Here is a 20,991-nt window from a genome sequence, read left to right on the forward strand (position 1 = left end):
AAGGCTACATGATGCCTGCTTCCGGGGCTGATGGACGTGGTCTGGATGCCCGGAGGTATGCATCATGACAGCTTCCTTCTGAGTTAAAGATTCTTTAACCACCCCGATCTGCCTGGGTTCTGGTGCATCTGTTCCTTTGGGGGTAACGTTGGGTTTAACCAACACTCGATTCTCGAACCTAGCTCGATCAGCCTTTCTACTCTGAAGTAGGTGATCTATCTGGACCACTAAGTCTATATTCAACGCAATCCTGAGGTGGGTTCACAACTTGAGCCAAAACATCTTTGAGTTCTCCTTGCAGCCCACGATGGAATAATGTAATTCGTTTTACCTCAGGCCATCCGGTTTCCACCACCAACCTATTGAAGGTAGAGATATAGGTTAGCAGATCCTGGTTACCCTGTCGCAGGGACAAGAGTTCGTTATCCAGGGCCTGTCCCTGTGAATGTCGGGCGAATAGTCTTTCCATGCTCATTTGAAAACCTTGAAAATCCCGAAGAAGAGGGTCATTCTGGTTGACTAGTGTAATTGACCAATTAGCTGCGCTGCCACTGAGGTATGATAGTACAAAGGCTACTTCGGCTTGGTCGTTTGGGAAGGCTCCAGGTCTGCATAAAAAGTGAAGGCGGCATTGGTTCATAAACACAGCGAACCTTTTGGGGTCCCCAGCAAAGCGCTCGAGTGAAGCTAAAGGAAAAGTTCCTGGTAGAATTACTTGCACAGGGCTGCTTGATGAAACAGGAGTTGGGTTTCCCCCAAGTCCAGGTAGGGGTGTTTGCCCATTCTGGCTTTGCAGTAGTTGTCTAGCAAGGTCATCAGTGCGCTCCTTTGATACAATCAGTTCTCTCCTGAGGGTATTAGTTTCTTGGCAGGCGGAATGTACTGCAGCCCTAAGTTCCCCTAATAATTGGGCCAGTCGGTCAGTTTCAGAGGTCTCCATAACGCCCGGGTGGGAATTTGTAGGGAGGCTTCGCGTTCTGTTACGCTCACCTGGCTCCCACAGGGGCATTGATCGGAACTGGACAGCTGCGGTCTCCATCAACGTGACGCGTAGTGCAGAGATGACAGATTGGACTGGCCTGCCTAATTTCGTCTGCTTGATTCGTAGAAGTATTTTCCTGAAAGTGGAGAAAGGAATTAGCCACCCGTGGATTTGAGTGATAACACCCCACTGTTCTTCCCACTAATCACCTCCGATATCTCCTTTCATAGTCTCACCTTATGTTTATAAAAGATGAACTCTCCATCCTGCGTGGAATGCAGGGGCGCGTAGATAACCAGTTACTTCACTGGTCTGAAGGAGTTGGGAGAGTTCCAGACCAATATTGACTCTGATGTCCCTGGCGAGGAACCGTAAGTATATAGTTCGTAAGAGTTCAAAAATGTCTGATATTCACTCTTGTCCGATTCCTTTTATCTTGCAGCTTGACCCAAGAGAAGATTGCCTCATGGCAGCTGGTAGCATTCAGGTAAGAGGCTGTATTACCCAACACTGTCCGGTAAATGATACCTGTGTTTAATCTGTTGCTTTACCTCCTTTTACAGGTGCTTCGTGAGAAATTATGACATCTTGATGAGTAATGCCTCCGGCGGTAAAATCAGGTAAGTCTATGGTGGTAAACAGATTGTCTTTGTTTATTCTCTCGGCTCACCTTGCTGTTCTTTTGTTCCCCTTAGGTGCTGGAGTTCGGCGAAGATGAGATGGAGACTGCGCCGGACCGTGGAGATGAAAAATGCCTCTGGCGGTAAAATCGGGTAAGTCTATGGTGGTAAACAGAATGCCTTTGTTTATTCTCTTGGCTCACCTTGCTGTTCTTTTGTCCCCCTTAGGTGCCGGAGTTCGGTGAAGATGTGATGGAGACTGCGGCGGATCGTGAAGGTGCTGAGAATGCTGGTGAGAATAGCGCGGCGTACAGTGGGCGATGCGACACATATAGAATTAACGTCTCTTTCCTTGTTTGAAGGCGCGATGGATCCGGAATCAGGTGAGAAATAGAAGTAATGTTCTTGTTCTAATCTTTCCTCCTCCTCTCTAGGAGCTCCAGACTCGAGGCAGGCGTGGCAGAAGGCTGGAGGCTGACTTGCAGGCATGGTGAGCGTTACGCTGCTGGATGCAGAATAACGCGAAGCGTGTGCTGCTCTTCGGGCGTGGTTTAAATAGCCTTCAAAGTAGTCCCAGGTAAGAAGTTCCCCCAAGACCACACCCGAAGAAAATAGTCCCTGAAGTAAAGTAGTTCCCTTCAGGCTTCACGTTGGCTTGGATTCTTAGCAGCATGGTCTGCATGAGGTAAGTGTAAGCATATGAGCCTGGCGCCTATGGCACCAGGACTGACCCCTTCTATGAGCCTGGTGCTTACGGCACCAGGACTGTACCCAGATAGCCCCTAACCAGGGCTGCTGGGCTTTTTCTAAGCATCTGGATGCCTGCTCCCGGGACTGATGGGCCTGGTCCGGATGCCCGGGGATAGGCATCATGACATCCTCCCTGGAATCCCTGTCAACGTAGTAGAATTTTGTGAAGATACGGGTGGCCCTCCATGTTGCAGGCCTGCAGATGTCAAGCAGGGGCACACCAGAAAGTAACATCGTCATTGCAGCGATTGCGCCAGTTCGCCAGCCGATGACCGTGCATGATGCAGCCGGAGAGCCACCTTGAAATGGAAGCCTTGGACAAGGCCATCCCATGGTTCACAGGACCAAAGTTCACAAACAATTGAGAAGTCTTCCGAAAACTCTGTGTGTGTTGTGTAGAATTTCAAGTCACAAGCAACGTCCAGCGAATGCAAGGCCCTCTCAGCCGTCGACAAAGGTTTCGGGAACAAAAAAGGGCAACACCAAGGGCTTGTTGAGGTGGAATTCAGATGGAACCTTTGGTATGAAAGAGGAGTGTGTATGCAGTACCACCCTCGATTTGTGGAAAGTCTCATACGGTTGCTTGCAGGATAGGGACTGGATCTCACCCATGCGTCTGGCAGAGGTGATGGCCAGAAGGAAAGCTGTTTTCCATGAGAGAAACTTGAGTGGGGCTTGACGCATAGGTTCGAAAGGTGGCCCATGAGCCTCGTCAGGACCACATTGAGCTACCATGCCGGGGCAGGAGCATTCACTGGTGGGAAAAATCAGAAAAGCCCCTTGAGGAACACCTTGACTAGTCTGTAGGTCCACAGTGAGGATCTTCCTGGGGATCTGGTGTAGCGTGAGATGGCCGCCAGGTGTACTTTGATGAATGTGTGAACCAGTCCAGCTTTTGCCAGGGACAGCACGTAAGGAAGAATCGGTGGAGCTTTGACCCTTAGAGGGGTAATCTTCTGCAAATGGCACCATTTAGCAAAACACTTCCACTTATGGCCGTAAGCACTTTAGAGTCGATAACGCCCTGGCTCTGGCGAGGACTTCCTTGGAGTCCGCTGGCAACTAATAACCTCCAAACTATAAGGCTGCAGGGGCCATGCCCTCAGGTTCAGCGATCCTGAGTTGTGATGTAGGATTGCGCCTCCCTCTCTGGTGAGCAGATCCGGAAGTACCAGCAACTTGACTGGAGGCGACGCTGTGAGGCTGAGTAGGTGCGGATACCAAATCTGCCTCAGCCACGCCGGGGCGATGAGTATCATCTTGCATCAGCAATGTCTGAGTGTGTTGATGACACATAGCAAGAGAGAAAATGGGGGGAAGTGTACAGAAACAGACCTTCCCATGGGAAGGAGAATGCATCTCCCAAGCTACTCGGTTGGTGGAAACTGCTGGCAAACATGTGGCATTTGGAGTTCGCCGCTGTGGCAAAAGGATCGATCATGGGTTTGCCCCATTTGACGAACAGGCTGTCCACCTAATCCTGACATAGTTCCCACTTGTGGCAGTAGCACAGTTCTCTGTGGAGGGAGTCAGCAATGGTGTTCTTGACGCCTGCCAGGTGGAGAGGGATGAGGAGCATTCGCTGTCCGATGGCTCAGTGCCACAAGTCCTGAGCATCCTTGGAGAGTGCTGGAGATTGAGTGCCCCCTTGCTTCCTTAAATAGAACATGGTGGTGGTGTTGCCCATCAAGATCCTCACCACCTTGCCCTTCAGAGACAGTAGGAAAGACTTGAGGGCCCAGAACACTGCTGTAGCTGCAGGATGTTGATGTGCAGATCCTGTCCTCTGGAAACCATAGACCTCTGGCGTGTAGATGTCCGGTTTGAGCCCCCCAACCTTCCAGAGAGGCGCAGATGTTGGAGCGCACCCCCCCACCACTCTATTGCCCGCCGGAACTCCTCGTTGAGAGGGATCTTGTCTGCAAAACTCCAAGACACGTATCCAACGTGCATCCAAGAATTCCTGTAGGGATCGCATCTGCAACCTGCAGACACGGACGAGGTAGACACAGGATGACATCATGCCCAGCAACGGCTTGATGGCCCGCACCGTGGCTGTCTTCGCAGACGACAGTCGGTGCACCTTCCCTTGAATGGCTGCTAGCCTCTCCTCCGAAGGTGACGCCCGGCAAGCCGCCGTGTTGAGTCTGGCACTGGGGAACAGCGTGTCCTGCAATGGCGTTAAGCAGGACTTCGGATAGTTTACAGAGAATCCCAGCTCCGTCAGCTGTCGGACGGTCTCCTTTGTGTGCTCGTTGGCCAGTTCCAGAGAGCCAGCACGTATAAGTCAATCATCCAGGTACGGGTATACACCGTCACCGGGGCTGGGCATTTTGTAAACAACCTTGGGGCTGATTTCAAGCCGAATGGTAGGGCCTTGAACTGGTAGTGTTAGCCTTGCACCACGAACCGTAGGAACTTTCGATGTTTCCTGTGGGTGGTGTAAGGGAAGCATGGTATCAAAAGCAAGACAGACACAAAAGATAAGTTTGGAAATCCTTTATTGTGCCCGAAAAAGGGGTTGGAAGAATGCCCATCTTGCCCTAAGTCTAAGATGGGAGCATGCTCAACCATCAAATAATAAATAACACAGTCCTTGTGGAGTCTGTCAAAACAAGATGGCCTATGCTAACAAAACCTAATGCTAGCCCTTACTCTAATGTAACGAAATATGTGTGGGAAAAAATGTGCATGTGCAAAACAAAGAATCAATGTGGCTGAGTCAGCTCTCCTCCCCCTGTTGGACAGCACGGGAAAAGGCACCCCCCGGGGACAGGATGACACACTTTGGCTCAGGTTCTTCAAAGTTAAAAGGTAGTTCATAACGTGGATTGAGGCCTGCCTGGCCCTCCACGCTAAAGTATCTCTTTCCAGCTTCAATAGATTGTTCATCAAAAGGTTCACAAAGTACAAAGTTCACGTGGATTCCCCTCTATCAGCCTCAGACCTCATGTAGGTCTGGCTCTGCCGGGCTGAGGCCTATCACAGTGCAAGAGCACTTGCCGGGGCTTCCTTCCCCAAGCTTTTTACACTCCGGGTCTCCCTCTGTCTGGTTCAGACCACTTTTCGGATGTCAGAGACTTTCGAATGTCCGGGGTTTCTTTTATACACCAACACAGCACCACTGAGAAACAGAATTCAATGTTCATTTGCAGGCATGCCTTTCCTCGTATCTCACCCACATGCGTGCAACCTTCACTTAAGAAATATTGTTGCAACCTTCAATCTTTCTTAGCACAAACCGGTCTCTCACGTCACTTGCCAACTCAATGTCTGTGTGCGTCTTCATTCTTGTTTCTGTAGTTTTCAACGAGTCAAGGTTAACACCACAGGCTTGGCCTCACCTCTCCAACTCTGCCGTTCACCAGGGAGCGTCACAGGAGTCCTTGAAGCACAATTCAGTTTCCTTGTGTTCTCCAGGGGTCTCCCTCGATCGGGCACAGACCCCTGCCTTAAAGTTCACACACAGGTCCTTCTCAGCTGGGCTCGGACCCCTCCAAAAGTTCACAGATGGGTCTCCCTCAGTCAGGCACAGTCCCCTCTTAAAATTACCAAATAAATGTACTTCCAGTTCCAGAATCCTCCATTCTGATTTTGGTCCCAATTCACTAGCTCCCCCTTTTGGCACCCTGGCGATTTTGGGAGCTGCAGGAGTTTATGGGGATTCTCTTTGAGGTCAGGGTCTCGCCACCTGCTCCTCAAAAGCCTGGGCTTGCCTGTTTTGCCCAGGGGAGGAGTTCTGGTGTGGGCACCGCCAGGTAACCCCAGAGGCCCCAGGTCTGGCTATCTGGAGGTGCAGTTCACTTTCCACACTGCAGCCTCCCTTGTTCTCACAGGCCCAGCAATCAGGCAGTTCTTCTCCCTCCAGGCCTTCCAGGGTCTCTCCAGCTCGAAATTTCTCCCTCTGGCTTCCCTGCACCATCCAGCATCCCCAGCTCGCTCAGAGTGTGCCTGTGTGCTCTGCCTTTTATAGTGAGGAGGAGACGGATTGTCAAGGGAGGCCTGACCTTGCCTGTCCTTCTTAAGAGGACAGTCTGTTGTTAAAAGGGAAGAGTCTGTCTTCTGTGTCTGAGTGTGTTTCTTCTCAGTGATCTTCATTCTCTCAATCCCTCTCTTCTTCGTCTCAGTGTTTGTACACAAAAGGGGGCAGGGGGTAGTTGGGAAGTCATAGTGTATTCTCGTAATTATGGGAAAATTGGGATTAACATATACAGACTGAGGGGGTGCCAGGTAGGGGTGTGTCAGTAAGGGGGGAATAACGTGTCTCCCCCAAGCACATTCGTCCAGCAGTCCCCAGGGACCCCCTGTCCAGGATATCCTACCGCACTGGTCCACCCCCAGGGTCTGGTTCCAAAGACGATGGCCATGCCCTGGCCACCTGAACAAAAGTTCCTCTGGGTCTATCCATGAGAATACCCTCAGGTTTCTCACAATGGGGACATGGAAGTACGCATCCTCTAGGTCCAACAACATCAAGAAATCCCCTTTCTCCAGAAGGGCAAGCACATGCTGCAACTTGACCATCCTGAATTTTTGGGACATCAGGTACTTGTTCAGACGGCGCAGGTCCATGATGGGTCTCCAATCTCCTGTCTTCTTTCTTACCAGAAAGTATCTGAAAATAGACTCCGGAGCCCTGCAGCCATTGAGGAACGAGCCCCATCAGCCCTTTCCGTAACGTGGCTCGCACTGCTTCCTAGAGCTGAGGGATGTGCTGCTCCTGACGGGGAACCGGTGTAATAAGTGGGCGCCTGCATTGAAACTCTAAGGTGCCTCCCTGGGCAAGAGCGTCCAGCACCCATCTGTCGGTGATCTCCCACTTGGCCTCTCACCGTGGTGCAAGAGTGGGGGTCTGAAGTCTTGGCCAGTTCAGGCTTGCTTGGGTGCCCCGTGGGCAACAGCGACGTTGAGCTCTACTACCGTAGGCCTGGGAGTAACTCCTGTAGGCTTCCTGTGTGGAGGATCTGGGAGATTGCCTGCATGATGTAGAGAATCCTTTGGATTATCCGCTCGATTTTTCCCGGGAAGAGCGAAAAGACGACGAACAATGCTGCTGAAGGGTGCCAAAGGAACATGCCTTCTCCGTATAGTTCTTTATGGATTGAAGGAATTCGTTGACCGCCAGATTTTTGTTATCTAAGTGCATATCCAGCACCTTCGCATGAACGTCCTGGCAAAAGTTTGTGGCCTTCAACCATCCCTGCGGACGAATGCTCCGTTGCCCATCTGCCAGAAACCCGTGTTGGTGATGTCCACTGCCACCGTAATGGCATGGTCCGATGCCACCTCCCCTTCCTGAAAGAGGGCAAGAGCTTCAATTTTCTTGTCGTCACAGAGGAATTCCAGGAGTGGGCCCAGCTTGTACCCAAGCTCCCGGTCGTATCGGGCCAAGATAGTCAGAGCATTAGCCGCCTTGATCGTGGATGCCACTGTGTAAATGATCCTCTTCCCCATGTCGTCCATCTTCTTCCCCTCATTGTCCGGGGGAACTGAGGATGATGAAGCTGGGTTAGCCGAACGTTTCCGTGCAGCAGCCAACACTACCGGGTCTGGCGCAGAGTTCGGCACACTGTATTTCTTCTCCAAGCCGTCCTGTTTGGTTGGAGCCATGCAGGGTTCTTCATGAGGGCTAGGCCTTCCTCCAAAATGTCATCCAAAAAGGGTACCGCCATGATCGTCTTGTCGGTGATACAGGCACCAGTTGGAACAGCTTGGAGGCCCTGGAGATTGAGTGGAATGATCCCACCTCGTCTGGTGGAGAGACTCTATGAGCGGCGTCCAGGTGCAATGATTCATTGTCTGCCAGGACAAAGTCCTCATCTTTGTTGGCTTCCGGGGCCGTCTCCATACCAGTCTCTGTGTGCGTATCCAGGTCTGCTGGTGGAGTCGGGCCGACGTGGTGGAGGAGGCTGATGTGGAGGCGTTAGATGATGCTTTCTCTTCTTACACAGAGGCTGCTCAGGGGTCTGCGGCTCCACAGGTGTCTGTGCTGGGGGCAACCTCTGCTGGATCTCTGTCACTAGGGTGTGGAGAGTCGACAGGATGTCCATGGATATGTCCCTTAGCTGTGGAGGGAACAATGGAGCGATAGGCCCTGAATGAGATGTCCATTGGTTGAATGCAAACCTTGGAGGGCTGTTTTGGAGCCTCCCCAACCCCCTTTTTTCCTCCCTGAGGGTTTTGAACCAGGATCTGGACCGGTGTCACCCCCCCCCCCCAAGGGGTGCTTGCAGCCTTCTCGGGGGCGGTGTCACCCCCCACACCCTCCTTTTTCCTCCCTGAGGGTTTTGAACCAGGATCTGGACCGGTGTCGTCCCCCACAAGGGGTGCTTGCAGCCTTCTCTGCGGCTGTGTCACACCTTGGAGGCAGGGATACCCTCTGTGCCATAGGAACCACCATCGTCAGATCGACGCCTACTGCTGCTGTGGTCACCACAGCAGATGTCGATGAAGTGGTCGTCGAGGACTTTGGCTGCCCCAGTTGAGCATGCTTGGGCCTCGCAGCCTTCTTTTCCTCCTCCGGCCTAAGCTTTTCTGGTTTCTCCTGTAACTTGACCGGGGTGGCCAACTTCCTCTTTGAGACGGCGCTCTATGGCGGGCGGCGATGGTGATCGTGGCTTATCCAACCTGGGACCAGCATCAGCAGCGAACTCGTGGAATCAGACTTGAGGTTCTTGGCCTCATCTTGAAACCCCACGGATGGGGCGACCTCAAAGGACTTTGACCTCTTCCCAGGGGGAGACCGTTCTTCGGACCGGCCAGTCCTGGGCGAGGCATGACCCTGCTCGGAGCACAGGGCAGAGGCCTTGCTCGAATTGAGCCACGACGGCAGCCTGCTATGCCTGTTTTCCTTTGTCTTCTTTGAGAAGCCCAGGCTTATTTCGCACCAATCCTCGTTGTGGTCCGGGTGCAGGCAGTAAAGATATTGTAGATGTTTGTCCACCACAAAGACGTTCCGTAGCACACATTTGATGCAGGGCCTGAAGGGGGCCCTTCCCTACGTTTTCTCCTCCGTCATGGTCGGAGGGCGCGAAGTAGGCCCAAGATGGCCTTCCAGAAACTTTGATAAATCTTCGCCCTTGACGGCTGCGAAACTTCACCGACAACAGGTTCTAGTTGCCATCCGATGAGGAAAGAGCACACGGGCTCTGATGGAAACAAAAATCAAAACGTACAAAATAGCTCGGAGAGCAACTTGAGGACTCCCAACACTGATGCATGCGGTAAAAATCTGAAGATGGCTGCCAGAGGCAGGGCTTAGGGAGAGGACTGTCATTTGATGAGGGTACAGTATGACGCAGAAGACAGTGATTGGTTTAGAGGAGAAATACAATTTTAAAGTGAAACTGTTTTTTCTTTTACTGTGGATTTCCAGCCTGACGACAGGGACTATTCATGAGCATGTGAATCCATGACAGACCCCATGCTGGAGAACTAAAAGAATACACAGGGGCTGAACACAAGTTTCAGTAAAGTCTTCAGTAAAAGTACTAACATTAAATTGGCCCAGCATTTGAAGAGTGGCCACTGCATGAATATTTGTACTTTTTATTTTAAAGTATTATTTATTTTGGGCATTCATTGATAGCAACCCTAGATATGGAAAACAAGGGAGAGCTGTGCATTGGTCAGGGGGTGCAGGCATATCCAATGGTTATATGGGGCAACTGTGTTCATCCACGTATTCAAGTGAATCCGTTAATAGCATGCTGTCAATGGAAAAAGAAAATAATTTGCATAGTGGAACACATTTTTCCCCGCTCCACTATTTTACAAGTATTTTAATATGAACATTATACAGTGGGTACCTAATGTGCCGATACAGGCAAGGTGCCAGCAGTTAAGGGGAATGGATGAGGCCATACACTGTCATGTAGTATCCTCATTATATATATGCACATTTACCCAGTTCGACAAATTCAAGGTCACTGATGCTTGTTGGCGAACTGGCAAAGGTGGCCTCTCCATTCGTCAAAATTGTCTCCTCATCAAATAGCCAATGCTCTTGTACTTTAATTTCACTAAACATTGCTGTGAAGATTCTTTCTCTGCACACACACATAGGATTACATGTTGCAAAATAATCTCCCATTACTGCTGGACATTTAGCAGACCTCCAGCTGTGGCTAGTAGAAGAGACACAGTGATGTCTATAGTACCTACATGATTAATCAGAAAAGAGGACTGTTGGAGAAAGATTCGCAACAACTCAGTGCTAGGGAAACACCCTGAATTCTTGATGAATTGAGGAAAGAATTGAACTGGTGCATGTGTTAAAGAAGTACTACCCCAAATTGTTTGCTTTGCTTTAATTGAGTTTTGTTACTTTGCAATTGTGTTGCAAGTAGACAGAAAGTAGACAGTAATGACTACCCTGAAAGATGGTAATTACACCTTAAAGTTGAACCTTGCATAACATGCAGTTGATACAAAAAGAAAGTAATTGTGCATGTTAGAAGGCTGTTAAAGTGCCAATGGTCCTTGTAGTGCTTAAAGATAAGAGACTTTTCATATGTTCACCATTAAAGTGTGAACATAGTATGTCCCAAGACCCGAACTGTTGAAGTTGCCAAACTAAATGGAGACACAGTTGTTCTACACTAGGCAATACATATCACGCAAACGGCAGAAAATCATCACTCGACCAATGTTGTGACATGAGGTGCCTAACATAAAACGGACAAGTCCTGAGTAGAAGCATTATCCCTCAAAGAAACCTTCCAGTGCAGAACAATATCCTCTTCATGGCGGAGGTTGAGTTACTCTACTGTACAGTGTGTCACTTTCCTGTCACTTCCTCAACTAAATATCAGTATGCATTCTATGGGCCTTTCAGGAGTTTCATATAGGAGGTACAGAATATTCAACAGGCCCCATGTCTTTCAGGGAAGCACCTTCCGAGTCCACCTTTACCAACTTCCGAAGATTTGTCCCTCTCTATATAGTAAAATGAGATCCCCAACTAAAGCCATTTGACTTTCCCCTTTTCTCTTTATCTCACTGAAGAACCTGTCCATGAACTGTATGATGGTGCACTAGGTACAGGAGAGGACATAAATTAAGTAGGAGAGTGAAGTACAGTTCCACATGTTTTTCAGTATATCTTAGCCTTTATTGTAAGACTCATAACAGACCCCCAGCACAACCTCCTATCTGGCAAGTCAGTCTCAACTGTAACAGCATCAGCCTTAAAAGAAAACATTCTAAGAACACAATCAGTCCATGACATATTAGAACTATGTTACATTTTATTGTTCCACACAGAACTGTATGATATGATATGATAGGTTATTTATAACGCGCTTAATACCCAGAGGTTTCTAAGCACGGACCCAGGGATCGAACCTGTGTTGCTACGTGACGTCTTGTTTCCAAGTCGAGCACGCTGCCGCTGAGCTATCCTCCTGGGACATTCTGGACTCCTGGGTATTACATCACATACCCACCAGCATAAGCATAACTATTTACAGTATGATAAAACATCATCATAACATACCTCCCTCTCTTATTACCCACACGCTCTTCTCACCACAACTATTCTGTTTTTATTCCATACCTGCCCTCCATATACTCTCACCGTACCATTCAAAGCAGACACAACACGCACCAATCTGAATACAATGAATCACCCTTTCTCTTGATAACAGCCTTTCCGTTTCTTACAAAATCTCCACATTCCACCCTCCGTTCCTTGTTACCTCTTCTCACATTTTCCCTCATGACCTACTGCTCCTTTTTCATTTTGAGATTTTTCCTAATTCTTTCAATTTCACAATCCAATTCACCGGCCCTCTCCAACCATGGAGGGCACACCATTGAATATACTTTTCGACCCCTCATCAATTCAAAAGGTGACACCCCCGTTACTGAATGTGGAGACATTCTCAAAGCTCCCATTCTTTCCTCAACTGCCAAACTCCTACTCACACCACACACTCTGGCCAAACGCACACCCTCCATGATACATCTGTTTGACCTCTAAACCAATCCATTCCCTTCAGGATGATACAATGCCGTTCTTTTGTGTACAATGCCACACTTCATCACATATTCTTTAAAACTTTCACCAGAGTGAATTGAAGAGCATTATCAGTCAATATATATTTTGGAAATCCTTCCCTTCCAAACACTTCAAGCAGAAATTGCACCACACTACCTCCATTTATATCCCTAACAATTTTGTACTCGCACCATCTAGAAAATGCATCCACCAACATCACAATAAACTTTCCCTTTTCATATCCCATTTCTACAGGACCCAATATGTCCAACGACATGTCCTCCCACCCTCTTCCTGGAATATCTTTGAATACAATGGGTTGTTTCTTCGCCATTACTCCCTTTCAACTTAACACATTCAGTACAATTCTTTGATCTATTCTCTACTTCTCTGTCAAATCCAGGCCACGAGTAATCTGCCCTTAACATTGCTTTAGTCTTACTAATCCTATGTGAGCCCTATGTGCTATATCAATCATTCTGATCCTCATCTCCTCAAGAACAACCGCTCTACCCAAACGAAAAACGCTTAATTCTTCCCTCACTTCCCAATATGGTCTTTCTCTCAAAGTCACATTTTTTTTCTAGGCCAACAACTTTCAGTATACAATTTCACTTTTGACAACACACCATCGTTTTCCACTGCTCTTTTCCATTTCTCCTTACTTACCACATTTTCATTATTAGAAAAAACCATTTCCATTACCTCACTTACAATTTCATTATTTTCCTTCATCGCTAATCTAGACAAACAATCTGCAAACACATTTTTCTTTCCCAATATAACAACCACCTCAAAACTATGACATTGCAACCTGGTAACCCATCCTGCTACTCTCTGCTTTAAAAAATCAACTTCAATGGTTTATGGTCAGTGGTCATTACTAATCAAAAAATGTGTACCCCACACAAAATTCTTACATTTCTCAATTGCCCACAAGCAACCCAAAGCTTCCTTTTCCAGTACTGAATATTTCAACTCGGCTCCTCTCAATGCTCTAGACGCATGCGCTATAACCTTCTCACATCCATCAGCATTGATTTGGGACAAAACCACCCCTAATCCCACATCACTGGCATCAACAGTAAGTACACATCTCTTTTTCTTGTCTAATTTCTTTAAAGGCGCCGCCAGATTTATTTCCTCTTTCATCTTTTTAAACTCCCTTTGACATGCATCACTCCAAACAAACTCTTCATTCTTTCTCAATAACTTTCTCATCTCCGTGACTTTCTCTGCATAATTATTTATACATTTTTGATAGAATTTGAGCATTCCAAGGAATGATCGTAATTCTCCTTTGTTTCTAGGGCCATCAACTTCTTTGATAGCAGACACCATCGAATCTTTAGGTTTTATCCCTTGGGCTAATATTACATGTCCCAAGTATTCTACCTAGTCACTATGAAAAATACACTTTTCTTTCCTTATAGGTATTCTATTCTCACTCAAAATCCTTAAAACTTCACTCAACCTCTGATCATGCTTCTCCACATTCTCTCCTGATACCGGATGTCATCTTGGAAGCAAAATACACCACTTATTTTGCTAAATAACCAATCCATGATCTTCTGAAGTACAGAAGATGCTGAAACCAGCCCAAATGGCATGCACTTGTATTTAAATACACCTTCATGTGTAATGAATGGGGTTTACTTTCTGGATTTCTCTTCAAGCTCAATTTGATGGTATGCAGACGGCATATAAAGTTTTGAAAAAACTTTTCCTTGCCCAACAATCAACAACATTTTACTCATTTTAGGCAAAGGATGCCCATCAACCATAATCGCTTTATTTACCTCCCTTAAATCCACACACAGTCTGAGATCTCCAGATGTCTTCTTTACAATCACGAGAGGTAGAATCCACTCCACACCACCAGCTCTTTCAATCATCAAACTAATCAGTACCTGCAGACCTTACCTATCCCCAACTAGCTGCATTACCCTCGCTAATGCCCTTATACTCTCATGATTGGACTATTGTAATGCCCTCTACATGGGGTCTAACAAATATATCTTAAACAAAATCCAAATGCTGCAAAACAACGCACTGAGAACAGCACTAAACATCCCAAACAGAGATCACATATCGGCGATCAGAAGACAAAACTACTGGCTGTCAATTAAAGACAGAATCATGCTAAAAACAACTTCCCTGTCCCACAAATGCCTCAACAATGCCGCACCACAGTACCTCTCCGACCGCATAGCCAAATACTAATTGCCTAACTAGATGATCCAATTCTTGCTACCTTAGCGTACCATGTTTCAACCTGGCCAAATCTGGCGGCAGAAGCTTCCCAGTCATGGCTGGCAGCCCAAACATGGAACTCACTCCCCTACTCACTCCGGGCTGATCAAACTTACCCCAGTTTCAGACGAAACATACAGAAATAGATTAGAACCAATGACGCTCACCCACCAACTTAGTATCAAACAACAGATCAAGCCAGCACCTGCCACCATATAAGTTGGCACTGAAACTTCACCTCTTACTGCCTTCCTTAATGCAACTGTATATATTGTAATGTATTGTATATATCCTTAACCGCCTACCGGCAATTCTATGACTGTAATTTTATGACTGTAACTATGTACCATTAAGCCTAAAGCCTCCTTGTACTGCTTGCACTCAGTTATCCTTGGGTTTGGTGCGCCATATAAAAACAATAAACAAACAAACCCAATTTTTGGCAATTTCGCCAAGTCCTTCTTCACCTCCTCTCTCATAAAAAAAGGAACAGATCTCAATGTTGCTTTCACAGGGATATATCCTTTCTTCAAAACAATTTGGTGTTGTATGCCTCTCACCTTACCAATCCCATCGCTAAACTCTTTTTCATATTTATCTTGCACACATTGAGAGTTATTAATCTGCATTACTTGTTCAACATGATTTGGATCCAACCTTACAAATAATCTTTTCTGATCCCTCCATCCAAACAAAGTCTTAACTTTTTTAGTTATATAAACTTTACCCTTAGCACATCTTCCGTTAAATTCAAAATTTGCAATACAAAATATCCTAGAAGATCAATCCAGTCCTTGTTATACACCCCCACCCCCGGATTTATGTTTGATTCTATTAAATTCCTAATGTGTCACCATTAATTTCATCTTCAAATACCTTCTTAGACATCAATGAAATTCTTGTTCCAGGATCTGCCATCATTCTAACATCACACCTATTGAGTTTCACAATGGCATACGGATGCTCACACTCCACCTCATCATTATCATTATAATCTATCACATTAACAATGATCTTTTCCATATCGGGATTTTCCTCTTCCTCTGAATATCCAACACCCTCTTCAACATTTATCACCATAACACTTTTCTGGAAAGATTGATAATTTTTACAACAGTTTGCAAAATGCCCCCTTCTTTTGCACATATTGCCCTCCTCCCAGGACATGCTAATGCCGCCACACAATGCGAATAACTGGCACATATGAAACACAAACGCTCCTTTTCATCCTTCCTTTGCATCTTCCAAGTTTCTTTTTTAAAATTCTGGCTTCTCCTTCGCCTTTTTCAATACTCTTTCTTTGACTTTTCTCTTCTGTTTTGACTCCACTACATTGAGTACCGCAATCTCCTCTTCAGAACCATTTTTTCTCGGATAGCTTCATGACACATGCCATCTATTGTTCTACTCTTTTTGCTATGTTAAGTACTTCATCCAATGAAGGTTCATCCTGCAGCCATAGTTCTTCTCGAATTTTATTGCTTTGACAATTGATCATAAATTGATCTCTAATTCTTTCATCAAATGATTCTTTGAATTTACATGTCCAAGCTAGATGTCTCAATGCTGTCACAAATTCCTCCCAGTTTGCCATTTTCTTGAGCTCTAACCCCAAAATTGTATCTTTCAAGAATAGTACTTGTTTTGGGTGCAAAATGAATATCCAGCTTCTTTAAAGCCATATCCAACTCTGTCATGCCATCACCTTCTCCCACAATTGGTATGTCTGGAAGAGTGTCATATATTCTCTGCTACACATAACCTAACAAGTGCATGAGCAGAGCTACCTTTCTTTCCATCGAATATGAACCACTACATGCCGCCCTAATATAATGCAGGAAGCCTTTCTTCCAATGAGGCCACTTAACCTTTGGAGTTCCTGGAAACGCCATAAACAAAGACGGGCCCGATACACCTGGCATGGCCATGCTCTCCTCTGCACCTGCCCAAATGCAGTGTATATGCAGCCATTGTTATTATCCGTCTTGCCGCAATAGACTACCATTTAAGTAGTCACACATCCATATTTTCCTTCATTTATTGTTTTATGTCACTTCTGTATTATTTATGGAGAGAGTCACGTTAACTTTCTCAAATGCGCTACTATGAGCATGCACAGTGCGTTGCTGTCTAAACGATGATGGTCAGGCAGCCACAGTGCGTACACACTGCAGTCAGTACTGCTTAGGCGTACGTGTTAATCTCTACACGCATGCCCAAATCCCCAATGTCTCCAAAACCGATCACGCAAATGTAGGACCCCCTACGTTCTACTCCAAAAATTTGCCGTGGGCGTAAACGTTGCTGCAAAGCCGTACCACGGTAAACAAATCACTCTTTGCTTCTTTTCGCCATGTAAATCTGCCAAACGGCAGCCCGCTCCAATACTTGCCCCAACGTTGGCCGCTACGAACGCCTCAGTGTCAAACAAGGAGCGGCTTATCGCACTTTCACTTTGAGAGAGAGGAAGCCCTTCCTTTGTAGCACCCACGTCGGCCGCTGCATACGCCGGATGGCGGAGCGGTTTAAAGTTTGTAACTACAAATAATAAATACTTTATTGTGGTACAATCCAGAAATTGGATTTTACACAACTCATATCACATGTAAGATAGCTCACATATGAACAACATATAACATCAAATGTCGAGCATAAAAATATCTCACATAACAACAGTATAAGAAGAGTATAAGGACAGGAGCACACTAGTTAAATTTCATATACATATACATATAATTTACCATATAGGCACAGGCTAAACAATCGACAATATGATGATGTCATTTCAATCGTTCATTCAACCATTAGCCTTTGGATTTCACAGTCCCATAGAGCGGCAGTATGTTAAGATACCATAAGGGATCATTTTATTTCTGAGATAAAGAGTTTGTTATCACTGGGATAAGTAAGTAAGGGCTTTATTTGAGTCCATACCCTAAAAAGGGCTAGCTGTAAACTTAGGGAAACTGGATTCAAGCACCCATACCAGAACACTTCTTCTTTTATCGAATCATAATTATGGACCCATTTTCCATATTTCCATATTTGTAACTACAAAGCGCAGGGTTGCTAATCCTGCTCTCTGCAGTGCCGGGGGCCTGACAGGTTCTGCAGATGAATCCTCGTCGCCAATGAAGTACAGTTCCACACGCACACGGTTTTCAGTATATCTTAGCCTTTATTGTAAGACTCATAACACAGACCCCCAGCACAACATCCTATCAGGCAAGTCAGTCTCAACTGTAACAGTATCAGCCATAAAAGAAAACATTCTAAGAACACAATCAGTCTATGATATATTAGAACTATTTTACATTGTAGTGTTCCACACAGAACTGTATTACGTCACATACCCTCCAGCATAAGCATATCTATTTACAGTATGATAAAAACATCATCATAACAGAGCGCACTTCAAGTGCTTAAGAGAGACTCCTGGATGGCCACAAAAGAGTCTGGCATCTGCAAGACTTGCCTTACCCCCACATTCCTGGCGGCAGAAGATGTACAACAAAATGTGCAACATAGTATGAATGTGTTTCTCTTAATAGAGGCCATAACAAAAGACACAGTCTCAGATGAAAATTATATTTGCAAAACTCTGTAAATTTTCTTTAATACCGCTGAGGGACTTCTTACTGCTAAAAGCAGAAGGTGTGCTTCTATACACCCTATATCTATGTTTAGCAGATCTAAATAAACAACTTGACACTATCCAAGGGTCATTACTCAAGAAGGCATTGCAATTTACACTATCAATTCCTAACTGTGTAATATGGCCCGAGTTTGGATTAATATCGTTAATGGCACAGGATCACTCAAACAGTTCTAAAAAAAGAATGGAAAGCATACTTGAGGACTTAATGGTCACTAATATAGACCTATGTACAAGACCAGGATATGTAAAATACAAACCCTTTGAGAGAGACTGGATACGTACTCTGGGGCAACTCAATAACTACAGTATGTATCAAGAATACGCAAAGTGTTCGCGGAAAAGGGTTCCTCACTGTACTTATTTTACACCCGTGAGGGTGTATGCATTGGGGAAAACTTGTTTCTAATGAACCGATTACTCTCTGCTGCTTTCAAAAATGTGATTGTACTTTGGAAACTCTGAAGCATTTAGTATTAGAATGCCCACTTTTTACAGTTAGGAGAACATGTCTACTAATTAAATTTGTTGTAACTAATCACAAGGATGCCCTGGAGACCTTGTGGATAAGGATGATGGAGAAAGCACACAAACCTCTTGTTTTCTAAAAATCACAGAAAAAGAACTAATGGAGTACAAGACCCAGATAACAGGATATCCAAATTAACGTACTACGATTAACTGTAATGTCCCCTACTATAGAGGGAATTTCACGATTAACTGTAATGTCCCCTACTATAGAGGGAATTTCATGGCTCTATCTGGTTATTTGTTCACAGAATGTTAAACACAAATTACCCGATGGGGTACAAATCTTAACCATGTTAGAAAGTACTTGTTTATTATTCTATAAATATGAGTGACTTATGTTTTCAGTGCAATATGTATATGAACTGTCGTATATGTGAATAGATAGAAAATTGATTCACGCTTACTTACTGAACCCAACACATTTTTATGTAATTCTTGAAAGATGATGTTTTTATATGTAAAATGAAATACTTTTAAGTCTGTTTTAAAACTGTAAATTGTAAAGGTTTATTTTAACCGTAAACAATTAAAAAAAAAAAAAAGAGACATTTGACCAATATGTCTGTGATTAAGTGGTTTTGTGCTTAAATAACCAAGTAGATAATGCACACGCAGATTGGCTCTCATTTCATTTTTCATAACACACATCCAAACATTCAAATGTTTGTAACACTGAACCATTTACACTGATTTGGATAGTGTCAAGATTTGGATGTGAGAATAGAATGACTATGACCTCAGTCCGGCCATTGAGGTTCAAGGGCCATCCAGAGAATGCAGAATTTCAGCTGGGTCTCAAGGTAGGGAGGGCAATACACATGCTTAGTTCCCAATGCAGAGACATTCCAAGGGAATTGTGTAAATAAGGGGAATTATCAAGGATGAAAATATGAATTCCTTGCCCCGTGCCCCACTGCCAGACTTCAACATCAATCATCACCCCCCTTAAGTCTTCCTCATCCACTTCGAGTCTAACCCAGATACCTCCAATCTTCAACACCTCCTTCTGATGTTGTTACAGCTACAGCACAAGCAGCATTCCTCCCAACTGAAAACCGTGAAAACCCGAGATTTGTATTTATGCATTTATTTGTGTATTGCAAAATTCATGTTGAGTCAATATAAATAAAATGTAAGAAAAAAAAAAACCCTGTGTTTTTTGCTGTGATCAGTATCTGACCTGTGGCAATTAAAAAAAGGACCCATGTTGTTTGACATTAGGATTGACCATCAAAATACTTAAACATCTAAAAATACAATACTGCAGAGACGTCCTGTCCAGATACCGCACTCTCGTTGCTAAATTTGTTGAGTACATTACTGCAGCTGTCCTTTCCAAGACAATGGCAGAGAGGTGGGAAAGTACTGTAGAGTCATGTGGATCCAGGCAAACAATTTCAATGCAGCTCTATTCCGTTACATGACCACTGAAAGCACATTTCTCACGTATCCAATTGTTTTGTAGTAAACGTCCTTGGACAGAAGCTACAACTAAAACCTTTTAAGGCCACCCAAATAGCTCAGTTGGGTTCATGAATTTGAGTATCTTTAAAAAAAAAACTTAGTGCTAAGATCATCCATCAGATTTAGGTTTGGCAACTCAGGCAGAGTCATGACCAAACAGGGCCCCTGGCAAACAATGAATGTCCCAGCAGAGGAATGTGTTGGGTCTCTGTGCACAATTATCCTAACTTTTCATTTGTAGGGGGCATACAATAATTGCATGTGGCACCCACACTCCACAGCCAATGTTCTCCTTGAAGTGGGAGGTGGTGTCAATGTATCTTTCACAGATGACTATGGGTTCTAGGACAGGTTTGGGTTCTAGGACAGGTTTGGACAGTGACCTCTTCTGCGGCCCCACCCCACACCCCTAGAAACAAACTGTCACCTGGTATTCTGACTGCAGCTTACTAGACAGGTGGCCTTTTCTTCAGAAAAGCCATCCTGTTAAAGCCTTCAAGAGTGATACATGTTTGTTTGGTGAACAGCATGCCCGAAGTCCTTGCCTGTCTGACTAGGTTGCAGGGCAATAATTTAATCCCAGACCTCACAGTTAGTGACTTCAATATAGTTAGTGACTTCAATTCAGTTAGGAGCCAGCACATATTTAATGTGTGAAACAATTCTTTGATGTTCTTTATTAAGATATTTTGTGTTATAATCGCTCCTCACTATGTGGGTATCCCTAATTTAACAC

At 45.3% G+C, this 20,991-nt stretch overlaps 1 protein-coding gene across 2 annotated transcripts in view; it reads right to left on the reverse strand.

The window, feature by feature from the left end:
* N4BP2 (NEDD4 binding protein 2) overlaps positions 1-20,991 on the reverse strand; it is a 2,396,815-nt gene that overhangs the window by 33,200 nt on the left and 2,342,624 nt on the right. The window lies entirely within an intron of this gene.

This window comes from Ambystoma mexicanum, chromosome 6q (genome assembly GCF_040938575.1).
Source record: "Ambystoma mexicanum isolate Mex_15411 chromosome 6q, UKY_AmexF1_1, whole genome shotgun sequence".
Lineage (NCBI taxonomy): Eukaryota > Metazoa > Chordata > Amphibia > Caudata > Ambystomatidae > Ambystoma > Ambystoma mexicanum.